Below are 20,677 nucleotides of genomic sequence, written 5' to 3'. Positions count from 1 at the left end.
CACTCCCAACCGCCAAGCGCCCAGTGGCTGGCGCTTGGAGCGTCCTCTGATAGCCCCGCCCCTGAGATTGGCAGCTCCCTCAGCCAATGGGAACCAGTACATATCCAGGAAGGCGGGCAGGGGTGGAGCATCCCTGCCGTCCGTAAGGTGTCGGGCCTGGCGATTGGTGGCCCCGGGCTGAGGGGCGGGAGCAAACGGGGCTGTACCCGCGGCTCCAGCGGACCAATGGAAGGACGGCCGGGCGCCCGGGGAGGGCGGGCGGAGGGCGGGGCCGAGCCGTAATTGACGAGCTCTTCATTAGAAACCGGGCAGGAGGGAGGGGCCAGCGAGGGGAGGTGATGCAAGGCCGCCGCAGCCAATGGCTGCAGAACCGCCGGTGTGGGGGCGGGGCCTGCGTGGCTGACGGGCGTCGGGGCTGTCCTATCAACGCCCGGCTCGGTGCTGGAGGGGGGAGCAGCATCATGGTTCAACGTGGGTCAATTTTTTGTGAATGAGGAGGGGAGGTTGTGGGGCCGCCGCCGCGGAGCACCGTCCCCGCCGCCGCCGCCGCGCCCGAGCCCGCGCGCCCGCCCGCCGCCCGCCCGCGCCGCCGCCTCAGCCGCCTGGGCCCGGCGCGCCGCGGCCGCGTCCTCGCTGTCGCCGCCGCCCGAGCGCCCTCCCGCCCGCCGCCCGCGGTGGTGGTGGCGGCGCAGGCTGAGGAGATGCGGCTCGGAGCGCCCGCGCGGGGCTAGAGCGCCCGCCGCCGCCGCCGCCGCGGTAAGCGCTGCCCCGGCCCGGCCCGCGGGCCATTGTCCGACCCCCGCCCGTCCGCAGGCCGCCCGCCGGCCTCCACGCCCCCCGCCGCCCGGCCCCGGCAGGTGGACGCCGGGGTCCGCCCGGCCGGCCCGGCCCGTGCGCCCAGGCCGCGCGAGGCGCCGGCCCGCGGGTGTCCGGAGCGGGAGCCGGAGCCCGTCCTGGACCTTCCCCTGCAGCCCCAGACGGCGAGGGCCGCCGCCGGGGCGGGGGCAGGACGGCCGGCTGGCTCCGGGCGCCCGCGCCGGCCCAGGCCGAGCCCTCGGCAGGTGGGCCGGGGGCTCCCGAGCCCGGGCGGGCGCCGTTTATGTAACTTTGTCGAGGCTGTGAGTTTGCAGAAAAACGTCCCTTCCGGGGCTCGCGGGCGGGGTGCGCCGTCGCCTGGTGTGTGCCCCGGACCGTAACGGCAGGGGTGGGGGTGCCCACGACCCGAGTGGGTGCCCGCAGGCTTTCCACAGGCCGAGATGTGGCCCCGTCCTGCCCAGATGATGAGAGCCGCGTTTCCCGGCGTTGCAAACACACACCGCGGAATTACAAGCAAATTATCTCGTATTTACATTTAACGTTGAATTATTTGACACTGTTATAGCAGGAGACCGTGCGTATCAGTTGGAAAGGCCGGGGGTGGAACCCAGTGTACTCATTTAATGCATATCAAAAATTTGTAATAACTTGCAGCAGCTGATATGAGTGTTTTCTTTATTGCATGTTGTAAATTGACCTGCTGTGACACAATTTTCAAATAAAGTGTTGCAGAAATTAAACTCAAGTTATTTTAAAACTAATGACTTTCTTAACTAAATCCTAATTGCATTACTGCAGAGACCTACCTAATTGCTTTCAGCAGCTCTGCCTGCCCTCGGTGAGGGAGGAAAGGGCCTGTCTAGTTACTTTGCTTCCTCTCTTTTCTCTACTCAGGCTTTTCTGTTTATTCCCACAAACCACCTAAACATGGGAGGCCTGAGAGTAAACATGTAAACAGCCCTCACCCAGTGCCAGCCCAGCGAGATTGGGGGAATACTAGTGGGTTTGCACCTTGGCCTGGTTTCACTTTTTCTTTTGTAACCTGATCTTGGTTGCCTGGAGTTTTAATTGCTTCTGATAATCCCGTGCATTATTTTGGAGATGGTCCTATGAAAGCTGGTGCAGTGATTTCAGAATCGAGCCAGGAAAGGTGGTGGTGGTAACTTGGGGGGTGGGGAGGGAGAGGGATTGAATTAAGAAAACTCAGCTGCTTGTACACAAATATACACTCCAGCAATTACAGAGCAACAAAAGTTATTGCAGAATTTTGCGGTAACTATGGCAACACAATTACTCTATTATAATTGGAAATGCAAAATGCCACCCTGTTAGAAGTTTCATCAGAATGGAGTTTTGGATATCAAAAATATGTGAGATTTAATTTTCTTCAGGTAGCTCCTGAGAATTCTAAAATCTGTGTTCAATTATCTATTTTTAAGAGTGATCAAGCTTTCCCAGATACTCTGCTCTGTTGAATCTGCGGCATCTTTCCCCAGAACTCCCATTTGTGTGGGAGGGAAGTATTTTCCTGCCTTAAAAACACACACCCTGACACATTGTTAGACTTCTGTAGCTTTCTGTGTTCTGGGCTTTTATTTTAAAGATCAAATACCTTCCTAAAGAGAGCAGTAATCAATCAGAAAGAAGCAGGATTTATGCGGCAAGCAGATGTAACACTGCCCTCTTTAGGGTTAGTTCTTTTTCCTGTGAGGGGAGCTGGCTGCAGGAGTGCCCCTGGGAGAGCCCTGGGCTGGGCCCGTTGTGAGGGGGTGGATGACTGTGGTCTCCAAGTAGGCCTGGGAGGCCTAGAGACCAAGGACAGTTGTGGCCTAAGCAGCCCGGAGCCGGGAGAGAACGTCCTGTGGGCAGCAGCTTCACAGCCATGCAAAATAAAGATCTCCAAGTGCCGTGTTCGCAGAAGCCTTGGGGGCTGTTACTGTAGCAAGATGGACAGAACAACATGGCGCCCTGGCCATGGGAGCTGGGGTGCAGACCCTGACTTGCCGTGGTCAGAAGCCTGCTTTGTCGGGATGCCCGTCTTGATGTTTACCAGGAGGACTGTAGTTCTGGAAGTTTCCACACACTGTGGGGTTGCTGCAGTTTAATTTCGTTATAAGTCTTTCAACCACTGCATATTTATGTCCAGTAATTGACTTCCATTTTCCAGCTTCATTGTGAGGCTTCAGTGCAGCATGAATGGCTTTGAATTCTCATCCTTTGATGTTGGGGGCGGCACCCGTGGAAAGGCGACTTTGTGCCGTCTTAATTGCCAGAGCAGAAGAGACATTTCACCGCTCCTGCAGAGTGCGTCCAGACCCGCGCTGTTGAAAACGGCTGGGCTTTCGTCGCTCAGAAGCTGCCCTGAGCAATAGATTAGTACCTGCTGTCGGCAGCGGGGGAGCCGCAGAGGAGGGAGGCTGCGGGGCTACCGGCTGTGGCCGGGCTGGGGGTCCCTGGATCAGAATCACCGCCTGTTAGCTGGGGCTTTACGCCTGCCCAGCCTCCGTGGCAGCTCCGGCTTTTGCCCTCGCTCTGCGGCCGTCCCAGCCCGAGGGCGAGTTCCTGCCCCAGCGTGGCAGCCCCTGGCCCGGGGTGGGGGCCCTGGGGTGGGGGCCGGGAGCCAGCCTGGAGGGGCTCGTTTTCAGCCCCAGCCAGTCGGGGTGCAGTGGGCGCGGGGCTTTTAGCTTTGATGTAGAGGAAGGGACGGCAGCTTCTAGTCCCAGTCAGATGAGGGACCGTGTGTCGACAGTGACGCGCTCCTTTGCAGACCTTCGCGGTGTGTGTTCACGGAACATTTCTTTTGGGGCAGGTGTCGCTGAACTGAGGTCGGTGAGCTCTCTTCATGAGGTCATCTTCTTCCCTTGGGCTTGTATGAGTGAGGAGATGGGGTGGGTGGGCCTGTTTAGGGAGCGGGGTGGTCTCTGAGGCTTCTCTGACACACTTTTTACTCATTTCCTGAGAGGGAGGCCCAGGGCCCCACGCAGGTTGCCTCCACAGTGCCCTCTGTGGAGCCGCGGGGTCGGATCGGCGTCTGCATCAGCAGACATGGAACCAGAACAGTTCTCCTCTCTCCTGGTGAGGAGCTCGTGGTACTAGTCCCGTTGACCCTTGAAGAACATGGGTTTGAACGGTGCAGGTCCACCTGTATGTGGATTTTCCTTAATAAATACCATAATATTTATTGAAACACTACTAATCTGTGGTTGATTGAATCTGGGACGTGGAACCGTGGATACAGAGGGCTCACTGTAAAGTTACAAGTGGATCTTCAGCTGTGTGCGGGGTCGGCGCCCCTAACCCCCAGGCTGTGACTGAAACACAGACCAGTAGCGACCACTGAGTGAGCGCCTGCATGGGGCCACGTGCCGTTTTAAGTACTGCCATGTGTGTCCCACTTCTCTCTCCCTGCAGCCTTGGGAGGGGGCTGCTGCATCCATCTTGCAGAGGAGGAACGTGGGGGTAGACGGGAGGACGCGGCATCTGGTACCCCGGCTGTGTTAAGTCCCGAGTGCTGCTTCCCTCCCTTCCCTGCCTCTGCTTCTGGGCCACCGATGGTTGGTCCTGAAGCTGAAGTTGAGCGTTGTCGAGGTGTTGGGGAGGGCGTAGCCTCTTTGAGAAGAGGAACAGTTGGGTGTTGGATGTTGGGTGTTGCTGGAGCTGTCATAGATGATGCCGTGTTTCGGTATGGTCTGGGAAACACTTCTGGCTTCTTCATGCTGTCTTCTGTCCTGTGTGAGGCGTGGCAGGACTGGAAAGGGACCTAATAGTCATGCCGGCTGGCAGTTGCTGCATCCGTGCCTGGATCTTCTTCTGAGGGTGCCTGAGAGCGGGTGAGGGTGGTCAGGGCGCCTGGTGCTCCACATCCACTTCAGCCAGAGCAGTGGGGCCTTCTCTTTTTGTTTGGAGGATTACCTTGGTAGAAAGCATTCAGTCAGAACCAGGACCAGAAACTTTGAAAAACTGCTGGTTTAATCCATTCTTATTATAATACGAGCTGGAAACTTTAAAGAGAAAAATGCTGACAGATTTAACAGGTTAAGAATTAAAGAAAATTCTCTTTGTCAAAAGACTCCATAAGTGAAGTTAAGAGACAGAGAAAACAAATTTTTGTGTAACGCATTATGCCTACATAAGCTTAATAATCAACATGTAAAGAGCTTTTACAAACCAATAAGAAAAGGATGAGCATCCCGACTGCATGGTGAGCAAAGCACCTAAGTCTGCAAATCTCAGCGGCTAGTGATAAAAGAGACTTCACTTCAGCAGCGACAACAAAATGTAGCTGCAAGAGTTTATTGATGCCACCACATCAGCACAGGTTCCGTCTGATGACACCCATTGGTGGTAATAATAATAATTCTTACCTTACATGGTTTTTGTGAAATTTGAAGAAGTTAATATATGGAAAGTGCTTAGAACACAGCCTGGCACATGGTGAGCACAATGCAAGTTTCGGCCGTTGTTAATTATGATTTAATTACTCTTGAGAAAAGGTTTCTGTGTCAGGCTTTAACATGGTCATTCCTTTTGCCCCAGCAAAGCTGCTTCCTGGGATTTATTCTCGGGAGGGGACAGGACAAGCACGTGGCTGTCCAGGCGGCTGGAGGGTGCTGCCGCCGCCTTGCTTGCAGGGGTGATACTTATTCACTACATTTTGGTATTTTCGTCCTGTGGAAATCTACACACAGGCCACCAGTCAGCAGAAGTGTGCGGTGTGTTGGTGAAAACAGCAGGTGCTGAGGGGTGGCCAGGGGACCCGCGCCTTCTGTTTTGTAAGTGCTTGGGTCTCTAAAATGATAGTGGTGACTGTCCGGAGGGTCAGAAAAGTGCGCCGTGAGGGGCTTCCAGTGTCCTTCTACTTATGCTGGTATTGTACCCATTGTTCTGTAAGCATATATGACTTTTTAATAGTAAAACTTCTTTTAAAAAAAGGTCTGCTGTTTCCATTGGGGGAAATGTACTCTTCAACTCCATAATTTATAAAAGAGGGGGACTAAGTTCTTGGCAAGTTACATGGTTAACGTTAGAAGCATTGAGGGGATTTGTTCCTCTGACTCTTGTAAGCTGTCCGAGGCTGTGTTGGCCTTCTGGGGCTGGGGGGCTCTGGCCGAGATTGTGCTGCGAATGGTACCCAAGCGATCTTGACCCATCACTTCCTTGCGCGAAACCTTGTCCTGGCTTCCCTCTGTTCTTAGGCTCCTGGAAGGCCTGCCTGATCCTGGCCTTTGTTCTGCTTGCCTCGTCTGATAGCACCTGTTCTGGGCACTCAGCTTCAGCCCCCTGCCTGGTTTGCTTCCTCGCTCTCTGTAAGCCCCCTTAGGCCCCAGGGCCTTTGCACACACTGTTCCCATCTCTTGGAACTACCTCTTTTCATCCCCCTCTTCTCTGACCCCTCGATGCAAGCTCATCTTTTGGCCCCTGTGAAACGTGGCCTCACATCCTTTTTACTCCTTCCTAGCAGGATCTGCTTGTGTAATTTCAGTAGCTCGTTGCGACATTAGTGGTTTAATGTCCCTTCTCTTACTAGTGGGGGCCCCAGGGGGTTGAGGGGTTGAGGGCCTGAGGGCCTCATGCCCGCTTTGTGCCCAGTGCCTGGCAGTGAACGAACGAATGAAGGAGTGGCCGATGCACGGCATGGTGAAGGCCCTGGGTGGGGAGCCTGGATGGGGCCTGGTCCTCCGGCCTCACGGCGCCTTCTGTGTTAAAGCCTGTGCTCTGGAATGGTCTGTTTCCTTTCCGCCTCAATCTGGGAACTTCTTGGTTCTGATTTTGGAGATTACATGCTTTTAAGTAGATGCCGTAAATACAAGTGAAGTGGATTTTGTGATGCAGAGAGGAATGAGAGAAGAAGGGCCTTAAACACCCAGCTGTCAAGTGGCAAATGGGGCCGTGTGTGCAGCCCAGCGAGCGTGCAGGCTTGTCCTCGGCCGGATGGCCTGGGGCACCCGTGTTCCAGGTGGCCAGCCGCTGCTTTTGTTAAAGGCACTTTCCCGTTTGTTTCAAATTGGAATTAATGGTGTTACTTAATCATTTCTTATTTAACCTCATGATTTTGAGATGATCCTTAATCTGGTCTCGTCAGTAAACATCTTGGAGTCAGCTGTGCTTAAAAATGTGAATGTCTGGCTGTGTGAGTTCACTGTCGTTTGTGAAGCACTCTGTCCGCGTGGGTCAAGCGCCTTTGCTGGATTGATGCTGGAGCCTGGAACAGTAAACCAGTCCTTACGGCCTGGAAGCCTGAGCCGGCCGTCCGAGCGGGAGAGTTGCTCAGGCTGCGGGTGGAGTTGTGTGTGCTCTTGGGGGTGACGGTCAGCTGGTGTATGCGGTGCTGTTTGCTGGAGGGGGTCTTTTTCAAACTTGGGAAGAGAAGTTTTTCTGACTCCACGCCCCCTCCCCACACTGTCCCCCCCCCTTGGGGGTGAGAGAGGTGGTAATGGTGGTTGGGAGTGTGTTTCTTAAAAGTTTCTAATTGATCAGTTATAATTTTGCAAATACTCAGCCTGCACCTGACCACATACAAAGATTTGCATGCGGGGCGGGGGCTGGGGGGCAGGGAGGGGAGCTGAACAAATGCTGCTGCTTGGGAGTACTCAGAGGCAGGTCCTGTGACGCCGGGCCTCTGCCCACAGGGGGCTTAGATGTCGGAGGGGACGGGGGGGGGGGGGCGCGGGGGGGGCGCGGGGGGGGGAGGTAACCACACACAGGTGCGCCAGGCCTGGGAGGCTGGGGGTCGGTGGAGGAGGGGCCCAGATGAGGGAAGACGGGAGGGTGGCTGGGAACCCAGCGTCGGCGGGCTGCCGCCAGGGGGAAAGGCCGGATGGTGGCCCGGCCTCGAGGGCTCGGAGGCCGGAGCGCGTGAGGAGGGCTGAGCTGGGCACGCAGGCGACTTGCGGCTCCACGCATGCGCCGTGTGCCCGCGCCGCCCAGCCTCGCCGCTGTTGTCTCCCTCGGGGTGCCACGCCCGGCTGCCTCGGGGCCTGCGTGGCAGAGGCAGCGTGGCGAGGGGGCGCGCACCCGGTGCCCCCGCCCGTAGCCCGGCAGCCCCTCCCCGGAGTACGTGCTGGGAGCGTGGCGCCGTCACCCTGGCTCCACACTGCAAGGGGGCGGGAGGTCCGGGGCCACATCCTCAGGTGGGGTGGCTTCCATCCTTCATGCAGCTGGTGTGACCGAGAGCTGTCTCGTAGATCTGGGACTCCTTAGAGAGGCTGGCAGGGTTGGGAATGTTCTGGAAGGGTCCTGGGCCAGCTTCTCATCCAGCCACACTGGCTTTACACATCAGGAGTCAAAAACTGATTCTGCGCCCCCCTTGGCCCCTGCAGGGGCTTTCCCGGGGCCACTGTGTGTTTGGGGCCTCCCCCACGCAGGTCCGCAGCAGGTCCGCAGTACGTGGTGAAGGGCGTGGAGCAAGTCCGTGGGGCTGCGGGTCTTCTGGGTTGATGCTTGAGGTCCCCTCCAAACTGAGGTTCCAGCCCCACAAGGGCTAAGAGGTTAGCAGGTCCTGATGAGCTGGCCCCCCCCACCCCTGGGGCTGTGGACACGGGGACTGGGGGACGTGTCCACCGGGCCTGTGGTTGATCAGTGAAAGTGAAGAGTATAGCCACTCTCCGGGCTGTGGCTCCCGGCCCTCATGGACCTTTTATGAGAGTCGTAAAGGAGTGGTCGGGAAGCAGTATAGTGGATCACAGCCCTCTCTGCTGTAAAATTTATGTAAGATTTTGCACTGAAAAGGTCACAGTAGGTGGTTTCAGTCCTGGTTCTTTGGAAAACCTTCCTTTGCCAGCACAAGGGCTGTGGCGTACTTCTGTCCTGGCCCCTCCCCCCAGCTGGAGGGATTTGAAGGCCGCGTCACTGGGGCACTTAAGTGCCCACTTCTGTCTGCTCCAGAGTACCTTTTCCTCTGAGATGTTTTCCTTTCACTTTTCTGGTTAGGGTCCGGCCAGTTTTGCAGCAGCCTGAGTGCATCCCCCAGCCGTCAGCTTTGATGGCAGTTGGCCTGCAACACCCTCACTGTCCTTCCTGTGGAAACTCCTAGAAACGTGGGCCAGGCCAGGGCAGCGGCCTCCTTTGCCCCCAGCAGCCCCAGCCTCGGGCCCCTAGTGGAGGAACCTCTAGCTCATCTCGCAGGGCTGATGGAGAGTTGCCCTTTTGGGACTTGGAGTTAACAGACGTTAGTGTAAAATGCTCCCCCGAAATCCTTCCCCGACCAGGAATGTCTTTCTGTGTCCGAGTGGATCGTGTTCTTCCAAATGTGGGTTGCATTTTGCCGAAGCTATTATTTTCAGGATTCCTCTGATTCCGGAGAGGACGGAGCTGGAAGAGCAGAGAGGCACGCAGTGGGACCCGCCCTCGTTTCAGATGCTTTCGCTGTGGCTCCTCGGAGGGCTCCTTCAGGGTGTGGGCCTCGCCGTCTGACTTGTGCATGTGCCCATTCTGCCTGTCGTGGTGTGACTGGCCTGCCATGTCCAGGAGGGGTTTCCGCAGACGGAGATGTTTTGCTTTCCCTGGCTCGGGGGTGCTGAGGACAGAACATGGATGTTGAGTCAAGCCTGGGTTGAGACCTCAGCCTCACTGTGACCTCACCCGGTGGGTGTCACCTCGTCTCTGCCAGGCGGATGTCCTGTGTGGAGCACGGGAGACGGGCTCCTCCCTGTAGCCAACGGGAGGCCGACGGGGTGGAGGGCCCACGAGCCTCTCCCTGAGGCTAGGCTTCTGTCCCCACCTCCGCAGACGGGTCTCAGGTGGGATGTTGTCTGCAAGGGGAGCGCTGGTGACTGGGCTCTGATGCCTGTTACATAACTGCCGGTCTCCGTGAGGCCCCGTGCCAGCCCAGGGCATCTCTGCCTGCATCTGCCGAAGTCACGGTGGGGTGAGCGCCTCCTTGAAGGACCTCAGTCACATTCGAGAGCAAGCTGTCTGTCTTTGTCCCTGCAGGCACTTTTGCTTAGCTCACAGAGACCCTGTTCTGGAAAGCGCAGCAGCTCCCCTTAGACTGCGCGTGGGCCGCGTCATCTCCGAGGGCGCCGCCGTGCGTGCTAAGCACCCGGCACGCAGAGCCTGCCCGGGCGGCGGCTGTCCTGCTGCCCTTGGGCCTGGGCAGCAGGGCGCTTCGTCCCCGCCCTCAGGGCGGCCCCTGACCTGGGGTGATGGACGCTTCACGCTGTCTTGCTGTCCGTGCTGCCCGGAGCAGGGAGCTGTCCAGGGATGGCACGATTCGTGTCATGTGCTCATTTCCGCTTGTCATTGTTGTCCAGCAAGCAGCAGCAGGAGTCTTGCCTGCTGCTGGCCTTGGAAGGCGGCTCCACATGGCAGCTGTGGCTCGAGGGAACCGTGTGGCCCGAGTGCTCAGGCCCTGGGTGGAGACGTGGGGACGGCTCCTGGTGCAGGGGGAAGGGGCAGTGAGGCTTGACAGGCAGGAGAGGCTGGTGCTCTGGCACCCACGGGCACAGCCCTCCACAGAGGGGCCCTGTGCCCGTGTGTGCAGTGGGCGGTGGCCGTGGTGTAGGGTCAGGTAGCCGCTGGTGGACGGGTGGTGTCCTCCCTGGGACTGGGACCTGCGCTTTCACAGGGTGTCTTTGTGAGTAGCTCTCCATCAGAAAGGACCTCTCCGCGGCAGGCTGAGGGAGCCCTGTGCCCTGCGGGGAACTGACTGACTTGCTTTCTGGGGACGCGCAGGTGAGGGAAGGGTTCAGGCAGGGCTTGGTCCCACTCCTCTGCAGCATCAAGATCTTGTTCCTTTCCCGTTTTGGGAGAGTCTGCTTCTTGGTCCTAAAATGGCCCTGCCAGCTGCTTTCAGGGCTACACCCGTGCTGATTCCTTCCCACCAGGACAGACAGCATCTTCGTCTCAGCAGAACATCCTGGTTCACTTGCTGGGTCTGGGTTAGGTCACTTGTCACTTTGGCCAGGGGTATGGAATGCGCTCACTGGCTCAGCCTCTGCCCGAAGCTGGCTGGGGAGTCAGCTTCCCTCATAGGGATGTCGCTGCTGGCAGGAGCCAGGGGACAGCGTCCTCCTCAGGGCTCCTTGCTCCCTGCAGCCCCAGCAGCAGCTCCAGAGCGGCCTTCCGTGTGGGCCCCCTGTGCGTGGTGCCATGCTGAACGTCTCAGAACGTTTCACAGACCTCGTCTCCCGGGATCGTGTAGCGGCCCTTTCGAGGGAAGGATGGACCCTGTTTACAGAGGAGGAAGGGCTCAGCGGGGCTGGAAGTGAGGCTGTGGCAGAGCCAACGTGGCAGCGGGCGTGGACCCCAGCCTCCTTGTCTCCTCCTTCCTGGGGGGGCCCCGGCCCTGGAGGTCAGGACAGCTGACCAGCTGGCAGGGTGGGTGGAGGGAATGGACGGTCATCGGGAAGGTTCCTCTAGTCTCTACCTCCAGTGGCCGCCTGTCTGGATGCTGACAGTCTCCTGGAGCGGCCCTTAGAGTGGGGACAGTGGAGCCACCAGATGGCAGGGACTGGGCCTTCCAATGCCTGCACGTGCTTCTGGCTGACTGATCCACTGCCCTCAGGGCCCTGCTCCCAGGCAGCCCGAGAGGACCACCGCAGTTGTCTGAGGATGTTCTGGGGTGGGGGTGAGCCCACGCCGGCTCTCCTGCTCCAGGCAGAGGGGGACAGATCCCAAGTGCAGGGCCTGCCGGCTGACGCGTGGCCCACGCCTGCGGTCCCAGGAGCCCCGCTGACCACATCTGCCTGTGTGCAGCGGGCGGGGGGTCGGGCGCATGGGCTTGACGATCTGGACTTCACAGCCCCGCAGCGTGTGCGTGGTCAGCTCTGCAGCCTCCCTGTGCCTCGGTCTTCTCATCTGCAGGGTGGGCACAAGAATTTCTGCCCCTGAGGACTGTTGTGGGATCAGGTGCGGTAAGGAGATTGGTGGCCCAGCTCCCAGGGCTGCCGTGCGGCACGAGAGGGAGAGACACCGTTGCCCTGGCTTAGGTTCCCATACCCTGGGCTGGGGATTACCCCCGCCCCCTCCCCGTCCTGTGGTGTTTCTTAGTGCCGGTCACTGGGCTGTGATTAGGGACTCTGTTAGTCCTCAGCACCCATGGCTTGGGCCCCCTTACTTCCTCCCCGCCCATGGTGGACACTAACACTGGCACAGGTGGCTTGATGGCAGGGGCTGGGGTGGAGCTGGGCGGCGGCTCTGAGCCTGCACCTGTGTGCACGGTAAGCTGCCCACCCCCAGGTGGGAAGCACGGGCCTTGCTCTGGGATGCGCTTCTGGATCAGAAGCCCGGAGTGGTGGGGGACTTGGTGTTTTGGAAAGGGGCCTGGGTGCGTGTCCTGGTGCAGCCGTGCCCAACCTGTTGTGTGGCATTTATCCGCCCTCCGCGGCCTCGGTTTCCTGTTCTGTACAGTCAGAACAGAGACCCCTGACCTGGCCGCGTTGTGAACATCATGTGACATCACGACACTAGGGGTGCAGGCCTGGCAGCCACGGTTCTACTCACTGTGCTGGCCGCTGTCCCCTCCCAGGTGTGGAAGGTGTCCCAGCCAGGGCGAGAGGCAGAGAAACTCAGACCTGTCCCCCTCCCGCCCCACTCCCCCGCCGCTGGGTTTTACTAGGGGAGGTGGCGCCTTTCACCGAGGTGGGAGGTGGAGGCTCTCCCGGGCATCGCGTAGGTGTCACTGGCCCTGTGGTCCTTGCTGGGCAGAGCACAGCTGGGCGGTTTAAGGAACCAGCAGCCAGAGGGCGGAACTGAGGCTGGAGGTGCCCCTGGGCCTGGGTGGGCAGGGACGTGTCCCTGCCCCTTGCGAGCCCCTGCGGGCCGCCCCGTGCCGTGGGCGGGACAGCTGCAGCGGGTGACCTCATCTGAGCCATTTGTTACCAGTACCCTCCTCTCCCCCTTCTTCAGCTCATGGTTAAGTTCTGGGATGTGCAGCCTTGGCGAGTGCACCCTCTGCTGCACACACGCCCTGTGCGCTCGCATGCACGCACACGCACACGCACACGCACGCACATGGACGAGCACACTCAGGAGCATCTGCGAACTGTGCAGGTCGGCCCCTCCCGCGATTCCTGCCAGGCTGACCTGAGCCCTCCCCTCTGGCCGCCCACCACTTAATGAGGAACAGCGGCGCTTCTGATGACGTTTGGGGCGATGCAGTTCTCTCTCCACGAAGTGCAATTCTCACCCAGTTCTCTCCCCAGTTCCTCTTCCCTGAGGGTAGATACTTGGTTTTTCAGCCCTGGTGAGTTGGGCTTTCTCAGGCACGGGAGTTGGAGGACTGTCCCAGCAGAGGTCTGGGGGCTTGGTCGGATGGAGATGGCTGAGGCCTGCCCTCCTGCGGGCCCCGGGACGGGCTTCTCCCGCCTCCGGACCCTCAGGGCTGATTGTCATCGACGTCGAGCGGTCGTGTCCCGCGGCCTCCTGAAGGTACCAGCTCTCTCGTGTTACAGGCGACTTGTCAGGGTCCAGGGCTCAGACTGCCCTGGAGGCGTGTCTGGAGTTCCCAGGGAAGCGGCAGCGTGGGGCTTCGGCCTGCAGGGCGGCCAGACACCCAGGCCCAGGCCCTGCGGCCTCCCTGGGCGCCCCGGGTCCTGCGCCCTCAGGCCTGCATCCTCTTCCGAGCCCTTCCTCCTCCACCGCCTTCGAGGAGGCGGCAGCAGACCTGCGTCCCGTGGCTCCTTCTGGGGCCAGCCCGTCTCACCTGGCTCCGGTGGTGACCCCCTTCCCTGTCTCAAGTCTTTACTCATGGAGCAGTGACCAGTCTCACTCCGTGCTCTCACAGTGTTTGGCCCCAGTGTGGGTGGCCTTGACCTGCAATGACGTGGTCAGCACTGCATCTGATCGTGGCTCTGAACCTCAAGCGTGGTGGCCTCGGAAGTGCTCCCCAGGGACCCTCCTGCTGTCCTTCCACCTCTGCACCACGCTCTGGCCATGGCAGCCTATGTCATCTCCTGGTCAGGTGCTCCTGCCCGATGGCCCTGTGTCTAGAATAAAACTTGGGGCATTTGCCTCACCGGCAGGTTGTTCAGCATTTGGTCCGCGTCCCTCCATCACTTGTGTCCTCTGGCCTGTTTCCTGGGCATTCCCGCCCCAGGCTTCAATTCCTGCCTGAGACAGGGCCTTGCTTGGGGTCCAGGGCAGCGGAAGGAGACGTAGCTGCCTCTGGGGGGTGAGGGGCGGCTGGATGGCTCCTGTCCGTTTCAGTGGCAAAGGAAAGTGTCATCACTTCCTTAGAGTCTCTGATCCTGAGTCTCGCGTCTCCCGACCGTGTCCCCTTCCTGCGTCGCACTGAGTAGCGGAGGAGGCACCGTGGGGGTCTCTGGGTCCTGCTGTCATGCTGTCCCTTAGAAGTCCCCAGGGCCGGCATCCCTAGCAGTGGGGCCAGCGTGTGCGTATTCTTTTCTGCCGTGGAGGTGAGGCCCCGCTCCTGAGCCGTGCTGCTGCCGGGAGCTGCAGCCCCTTCTCAGAGGCTCGGGTCGAGACTTCAGAGGACAGACAGGTGGTGTCCGCGACCACCCTCTCCTGTGGTCCGTCCCTGCCCTCCAGCGCCCACCTGAGGGGGCCGGGCTATGCAGAGCTCTCAGCTGGGGCCTCCTTTCCTCCAGTCCTTGCCTCCCCCCACCCCCCAGAGATCTGCCGGCCCACGGCTGCTTGCCGGGTGTGCTGAGCGTGAGGTCATCTCCACAGGCCACGACGTGAGCGGGGTTGGGGTTGGGAGGCCTTGGACTCGGGGAAGCTGAGGGTCGGGGTTTCCCTAAGGCCTGGAGTAGAGCTTTCAGCTGGGGAGAGGGCTTTCTCCCACAGCGCGAGGGGCCTCGGGCCTGGAAGCACCCCAGTCCCACGGGAGACCGAGTGCCCAGCCCAGGCGCCTGTGCTGGTGAGGGAGAATCAGGGATCGGGGAGAGGCCGTCCTGTCTCCGGCCCCGGTGCCCCCTGGGCTGGCCCGCCTGCCCATGGGCGCCGTACTGGGAGTTTTATTTAGCTGTCGCACTGTGAGGACTCTCTCCTGGTGCAGGTTTCAGTGCCCGTTGGCCGTTCACAGGGGTGGGCTGAGCCCTTGGAATTGCGACAGCCGACCCACCTGTTCCTCATGATGCCGGGTCACTGTTTCTTACTTCCCTGTGAGAGGGTCGTCCTCAGAAATGCTGTTCTGCATACCACTTTTGAGAGTTCTGGGATCTTTTAAGCCCATCCAGGTCCCAGGTCGCCCTGTCGCCCAGCCCCTGACCTGTTCCTGCCCTGAGCCCCTGTCCCTGCCCTGTCCCCTGTCCCCCGGCCTGCCTTCCAGCACGTCTGTCCGCCCAGCCCAGCTCAGTCTCCTCTCAGCCGGCGTCACTCTCGTCCTGTCTAGTTCCTGACTCACAGACGGGGAGGTTTGCTCACAAACTGCCAAACCTCAGAGTTGAAGTGTGGGTGACAAGGGTCCGCTTAGTGATTGTGCCCTTCGCAGGAAGAAACAGGCTCAGAGAGGGCAGGTCTCGGGGCTGGTGAGGGCAGCGAGGGCATTGCAGTGAAGATGGGCTTGGGGGTGGGGTGGGGGCACTGAAGCCAGTGCTGGAGGGGGCGGGGCCTCAGGAAATGGGCGTGTCTTCCCGGGCGTTGGAAGACTGGCCAGACAGGCATGAAATCGGTGAGCTGGACACACAGGTAAAATGCCAAAATGTTAAAACAAACATGAATGTAACATGGATGTCTATGCAGCAGAATGGACGTTTCACCTGATTTCTTAGATAAAATGTAAGCTGTTACTGAAAGCTCCCACCTGGTGGTGTGGGCTGGCTTCCCCTGGTCTGGACCCACCCTCCTGGGAGAGCTCTGGGCTCGGTCTCCTGTCGTGGGGGCTCGGGGGAGGAGTCAGGAGCCCCCTGCCAGTGGCCCTCTGTGCTCCAGCTCGTGTTGGACCCGCAGAGAGCCCTGTGGCTCCAGGACAGAGCCAGCCCCTGGGTGACTGATCTGGGTCACGACTGGGCGGTCCTACAGCCAGAGGAGCCAAGAGGTGTGTGGTGGGGACTGCTTTTCTCATGCTGCCTGAGAGTATGTTTCCAGTGTCATCAATACGAAGGGAACAAAATTGGGAGAACAGAAAAGTAATATAAATAAGCCATTACTGTAATTGGGAAAATACTAATGATTTAATTTGCATATGTGGCTGAAGCGTTTTTTTATGACTGCCTTGATAATGCAAGACAGGCTGAGTATCACAAATGCAAGCAAATAAAGAAATCCATTAATTCTCCTATTCATTTTCTAAAAAAATGGTATTCCCGGCTTTTACACTGACAGTTTAATAATTAGGGTGCCTAATTTTAATCTGTTACGTGGGTGCGTGCCCTGCCTAGCTTAGGAAACCAGCTCCTGTCGGTGTGATTCTGCCAGGAAGAGTACAGAGATCTGGGGAACCTCGGGTGAGATCAGAGCCTGTCGCTCGTGGGGCCGTGTGAGCCCCGCAGCTCTTGGTCTGCTTTGGGGCCTGAGCAGCCTGAGGGAGCCAGCCTCAGACGCAGGAGCTTGGGACTGAGTGGTGGCTTCAGAGAGAGGCGCAGGTGCTGGAGGCTGCTTCAGGGCTCCCGCCCCGAGGTGATCTTGATGTCGCCAGAGCCAAGGTTGAGAAACCCTCTTGTCACCACGTGCAGAATCCTGGCATTTCTTTAAACTGTAAAGTAAATGGCCCTGCATTTGGATCAGAATGGATTTGGTTCCACTGCACAGTCAGTCATATAACTTAAACTGTAATTTTGAAGCCACTTGGGGACCTGTTACACACATCACTTGCCAAGTTGGGGTGAGGAAATAAGTCAGCTTTCACTTGCCTTTTTTTGCATGTGAGTAAAATGTACCTTTATTCTCTCCTTTCCTTTTATATTCACTTCGCTTTCACATTTGAAGAATGGGTATCGATTCCGCAGAACTTAGGTTTTCCTAGCCAGAGCGTGTTTTGCATGCAGATGTAGTCGGAGATAACAAGGAGGCATGTTTGTGCTGTAGTGACTACATAAAAAGAAAGGATGTACTGAATCGTAAATTGCAGTTTTAGAACCTGCTGAAACCAAGTGCGAGGGTCGTTTGTCTCCCGCTGCAGCTCCCGGGCTCCAGGTTTTCTTTGTAACTTACCCTTACCCTCTGTCCTTTGGTCTGCTTCCTTCACAGTGACTTTGCTTGTCCATCACATGTCAGGTGACAGCTCCGTCACCGCAGATTTACTTCATGATGTGAGTGCAGGGTTGGGGGCGCTTCAGTCACTTTCAGTCACTTTCTCAGGTTGTCACACAGACGTCTGTTTGCTCTGTCGCATCCTGGCCGGGGACAGGCCGCTGGTGAGTAGTAAGGAAGTAGCCGCTGCGTGCGGGGCAGTTGAGACCTGTGCGTTCCGTAGCTTCTGCAGCGGGCTTGCAAGGCTCAGTGGAGGAGGACACCCAGCACGCTTCTGTGAGGCTGGGGCCAAAGAAGGGAACTAGTCCATGTGATAAGAAATTTGGGCCGTTCGCTGGACATGTGTGTCCATCCAGCTTTTGAAAAAATTATCTTTAATCATAGGAAACACATAACTTCAAATTTACCATCCTAACCGTTTCTAAGTGTGCAGTTCAGTGGTGTCAGGTGAATTCGCGTTGTTGTACAACCGACCTCCAGAACTTCTCCAGCTTGTGGGCCTGGAACTGCCTGTTAGACATCAGTTCTGCCAGACCTTTTTGAAGACAGGCTGTTCTTATTGTAACATTTGCCAGCTCTGAAGGAGAAGATGGGAAGAGATAAATGTTTATATAAGCTATGTATACATTGCAGATACAGAAGAGATCTGTATCCATACATGTCACGCTAACGTTACATAGAATGTAATATACAACCTAACGTACTGTGTCTTGAGTTAATGCAACATTAACTGTGTACCATGTACATGTGCACACGTGATTTACAAGGAGCTTCTGGAGACAGCTGTGGGTTCGCTGTAGGACTCTCGCCCTCTTACAGCACGATTTCTCCTCATTCTTGTGGTCCAGATTCTCAGGCCTGACCAGGTCGTTCTCCGTCCCTCAGCGACCTGGCTCGTGGGCGCCAGCTTGGCCTGTGCTGTGTCCGAGACCCCACCTCCCACCCCGCTTTGCACGCCTGGCCTCCCAGCCCAGGGACGCCGTCCTGTTCCCGCTGGTGACGAGCCTGCAGGCCTGGGTCCTGCCGGGTCCCCCCAGCGCCCTCCAGCCTGGAGCCTTGGGTCTGAGCCCTCCTCCCCCGCCACGCCCAGTGCCCCACAGCCAGGCCCGTCAGCACCTTGTTTTAGGGGCTCATTCTGTCCTCCCTCCTTTCCTGAGGCTCAGAGGGTCTTGGGGTCTCAGTAGAGAGGGTGGCTGAGTGGCCCTGCAGCTGATGGGAGCCCCGAGGAAGGGCGGCACCCCGCCTGGGGGCTCAGCCAGGCCACTGAGAGCCTGAAGGCCAGGGCAGGGTCCCCAGTGGAGGTGGCGGGGGGCATCTGGGCAGAGAAGAGGCCCCAGCAGGAGCTGGCGGCCCGAGAGCAGGTGGGTGCTGGGCACTTGTGTGGCCCTGGAGCTCAGGCTCTACCCCGAGGGCTGGGTAGCGGGCTTGGGGGGGCTCCCAGGGGAGCTGAGGGGCACGAGGTGGGCTGGAATTGGAGTTCGGGGCCTGCAGAGGGGCCTGGGGTGAGTGGGGTTCTACCATCGTGGAAGTGTCTGAGGTCGTGTGCCCTGATAATCGCCACCATATCAAGTGTCACTGCATTTTCTCTTTTCCGTTGTCTGTGGAGCTCGCACCTATGGGGGTGGGGTGGGGGGCAGGACTTGTGGGACTCCTGGCCGCCCCGCCCCGGCCCCAGCTGCTGTCCTCGCATCCATCCCCTGAGCACACGTGTGGCCTCCTCCCCCCGGCTCCTTCCCGAGGCCCAGCTTCGCCCAGACTGCCCCCTTGGCTCCCCCCATCATAGACACTTACCCTTTGGGGCTCCCTGTCCCCTTTACGCTGCTTCCCTGTTGGGCTGTGTTCCTTCTGAGTCCGTCTCTGTCTTCTCTGGACCCCAGACGCATCCTCGGTGCCACCCCTCCTCCCGCCCCCCAATGCTGGGCCTGGCGCTGCAGCTTCTCGAATGCACTGAGTGAGTGGTTAGGCCGAGCACGGGGCCATTCCCTCTGGGATGAAGGAGGGAGAAGGAGCAGGTCCCTGGGCAGCTGGACGGACGCTGGTGTCTGCAAAGGCTTGCTTCTTTCTTGTTTGGTTTTGAAAGGCAGTTTCAGCCGAGGCCTAACTGTCTGCCTCTGTCAAGGCCAAGGAGAGGGTGAGCTGCAGGTGCACTCGAGTGAGAGAGGGGGCCTGGGGACCTGGCTCTGTGACTGCTCCTCATCCCCCAGGTTCCCAGGGCCCCCACCCTTGCTCTCCCTGGCCCGACTGCTCTGGGCCCTCCTAGCCCTCATCGCCCCACGTGTCGCATCTGCTGCCCGCCTCCTTCTGGAATCACGAGGCCCAGAGCCGCCGCTTATGACTGAGGGCCGCCTTCCCTTCTGTGGACACTCGGGCGGTGGCCTGGCCAGGTCCGTGCCCCCAGGGCCGCCACGTGTCCCTCTGTTTCATGGAGATGCAGCTGTGACGAGGTTGTGTGCATTTGGAGCGTACGTGTTGTGAAGTGACTGCCACCATCAGCTTAATCAACGCGTCCATCACCTCACGCAGGTACCTTCTGTCTGTGAGGAGAATGCTTAGGACTCCCCGCAGCGAATCCCCGGTGAGGGACAGCAGCGTCACCACCTGGTGCGTCAGGTCCTCCGGCTCATCCATCTCATAACGGAAAGGCTGTGCCTTTGGCCAGCATCCCCTCGTGTCCCCTTCCCGGCCCCTGCCGGCCGTTTTCCTAACCATCACTCAGGGCTGGCCACTTGGGCTGTTTTCAGGGACACTGAGTGGAGCTGAGTGGTATCAGGTCTCAGACCAGTGAAACGACCAGGAGGCAGAGGGGGAGCACCTGGACTCTGTCTGGTCCGTGGCCGATCGCCGTTAATCACCTCTGCTGGGCCGCTGGGCATGGCTGCTGGGCGGTCACAGGTCCTGCCGGGGCCGGTGGAAGGCACGGGCACGCCCCTCAGGGCCAGCATCTCCTGACTGTCAGGGCACGCAGCGATGCTGTCTGGAAGGTTCTGCCAAGGGGGCCTTGACCAGACGTGCCTTCCCTGGGAGCAGGAGCGGGGTCTTCAGAACTCGGAGCCAGGGCGCCAGGCGCACTGGTCCTGTGTCGCTGATGAGAAGCATCACACCGTCCTGTTTCTCACTTGCTTTTAGGGCCTTGCTCTGAGTTTCTCTGAAACTGTAGGAGCGTCCCCTCACTTTGGTGTTGGGAAATTTCATAATGTGGGACTTTAAAAATGTCTCCCAGTTGGCACAAATGGGACTCCTTGTGAGGTCTTGTCCTGTGCTCATCAGGAGGATGTTTCCTCCTCTTCTGTCACCACCGCCACCACCGTCATCGCCTTCTGGCACCTCTGTCTCTGGTTCCCCGTTGGTAGAATTCCTATGCCTCCACTTAGGGCCACGAACGTTGTTCTCTGAGATTTACTCGGCTCCGTCCCCCCGTTTCTCGGGGCAGTTTTGTCTCGGGCTCACCGCCCTGTTTCCAGCGCCCCCCGTGGCCCGGCCGCCCCTCGCACGCCGTGGTCGGTGCTGGGCTTTGCGTCGGTGCTTCGTGCTCCCTGTCACTTGTCAGAGGTGCTCCAGGTACCTTGGTTTCCTCTGACTCAGTTGTTCTCTTTGTCTTGGTTGTGTGTGTTTTTTTCCTTGCTTCCCCTTGACCTTCAACGGCTAGAGGACTGTCTGTTCATATTTAAGGATGAGGAGAAGATAAGTTCCAGCTGGATTCAAGGTGCATGTGGAAAAAGTAAAACAGGAGGGATCACCCTCCTTGTTGGTCCAGGGTCCCCAGAAGCTG

At 58.7% G+C, this 20,677-nt stretch overlaps 1 protein-coding gene across 3 annotated transcripts in view; it reads left to right on the top strand.

Moving 5' to 3' along the window:
• The first annotated feature begins 424 nt into the window (after nt 1-424).
• The window catches only part of HDAC4 (histone deacetylase 4), a 268,241-nt gene continuing 247,988 nt past the window's right edge, over nt 425-20,677 (top strand). For 2 of the 3 annotated variants that reach the window (XM_072961973.1, XM_072961971.1), the window contains exon 1: nt 488-756. The gene's annotated coding sequence lies outside the window, so the exon portion shown is untranslated. The other variant, XM_072961972.1, reaches the window with a different exon arrangement.

The sequence above is a fragment of the Vicugna pacos genome, chromosome 5, assembly GCF_048564905.1.
Source record: "Vicugna pacos chromosome 5, VicPac4, whole genome shotgun sequence".
In the NCBI taxonomy this organism is placed as follows: Eukaryota; Metazoa; Chordata; class Mammalia; order Artiodactyla; family Camelidae; genus Vicugna; species Vicugna pacos.
The sequence above is the reverse complement of the archived record's forward strand: the minus strand, read 5'-3'. Positions and strand labels throughout refer to the sequence as shown.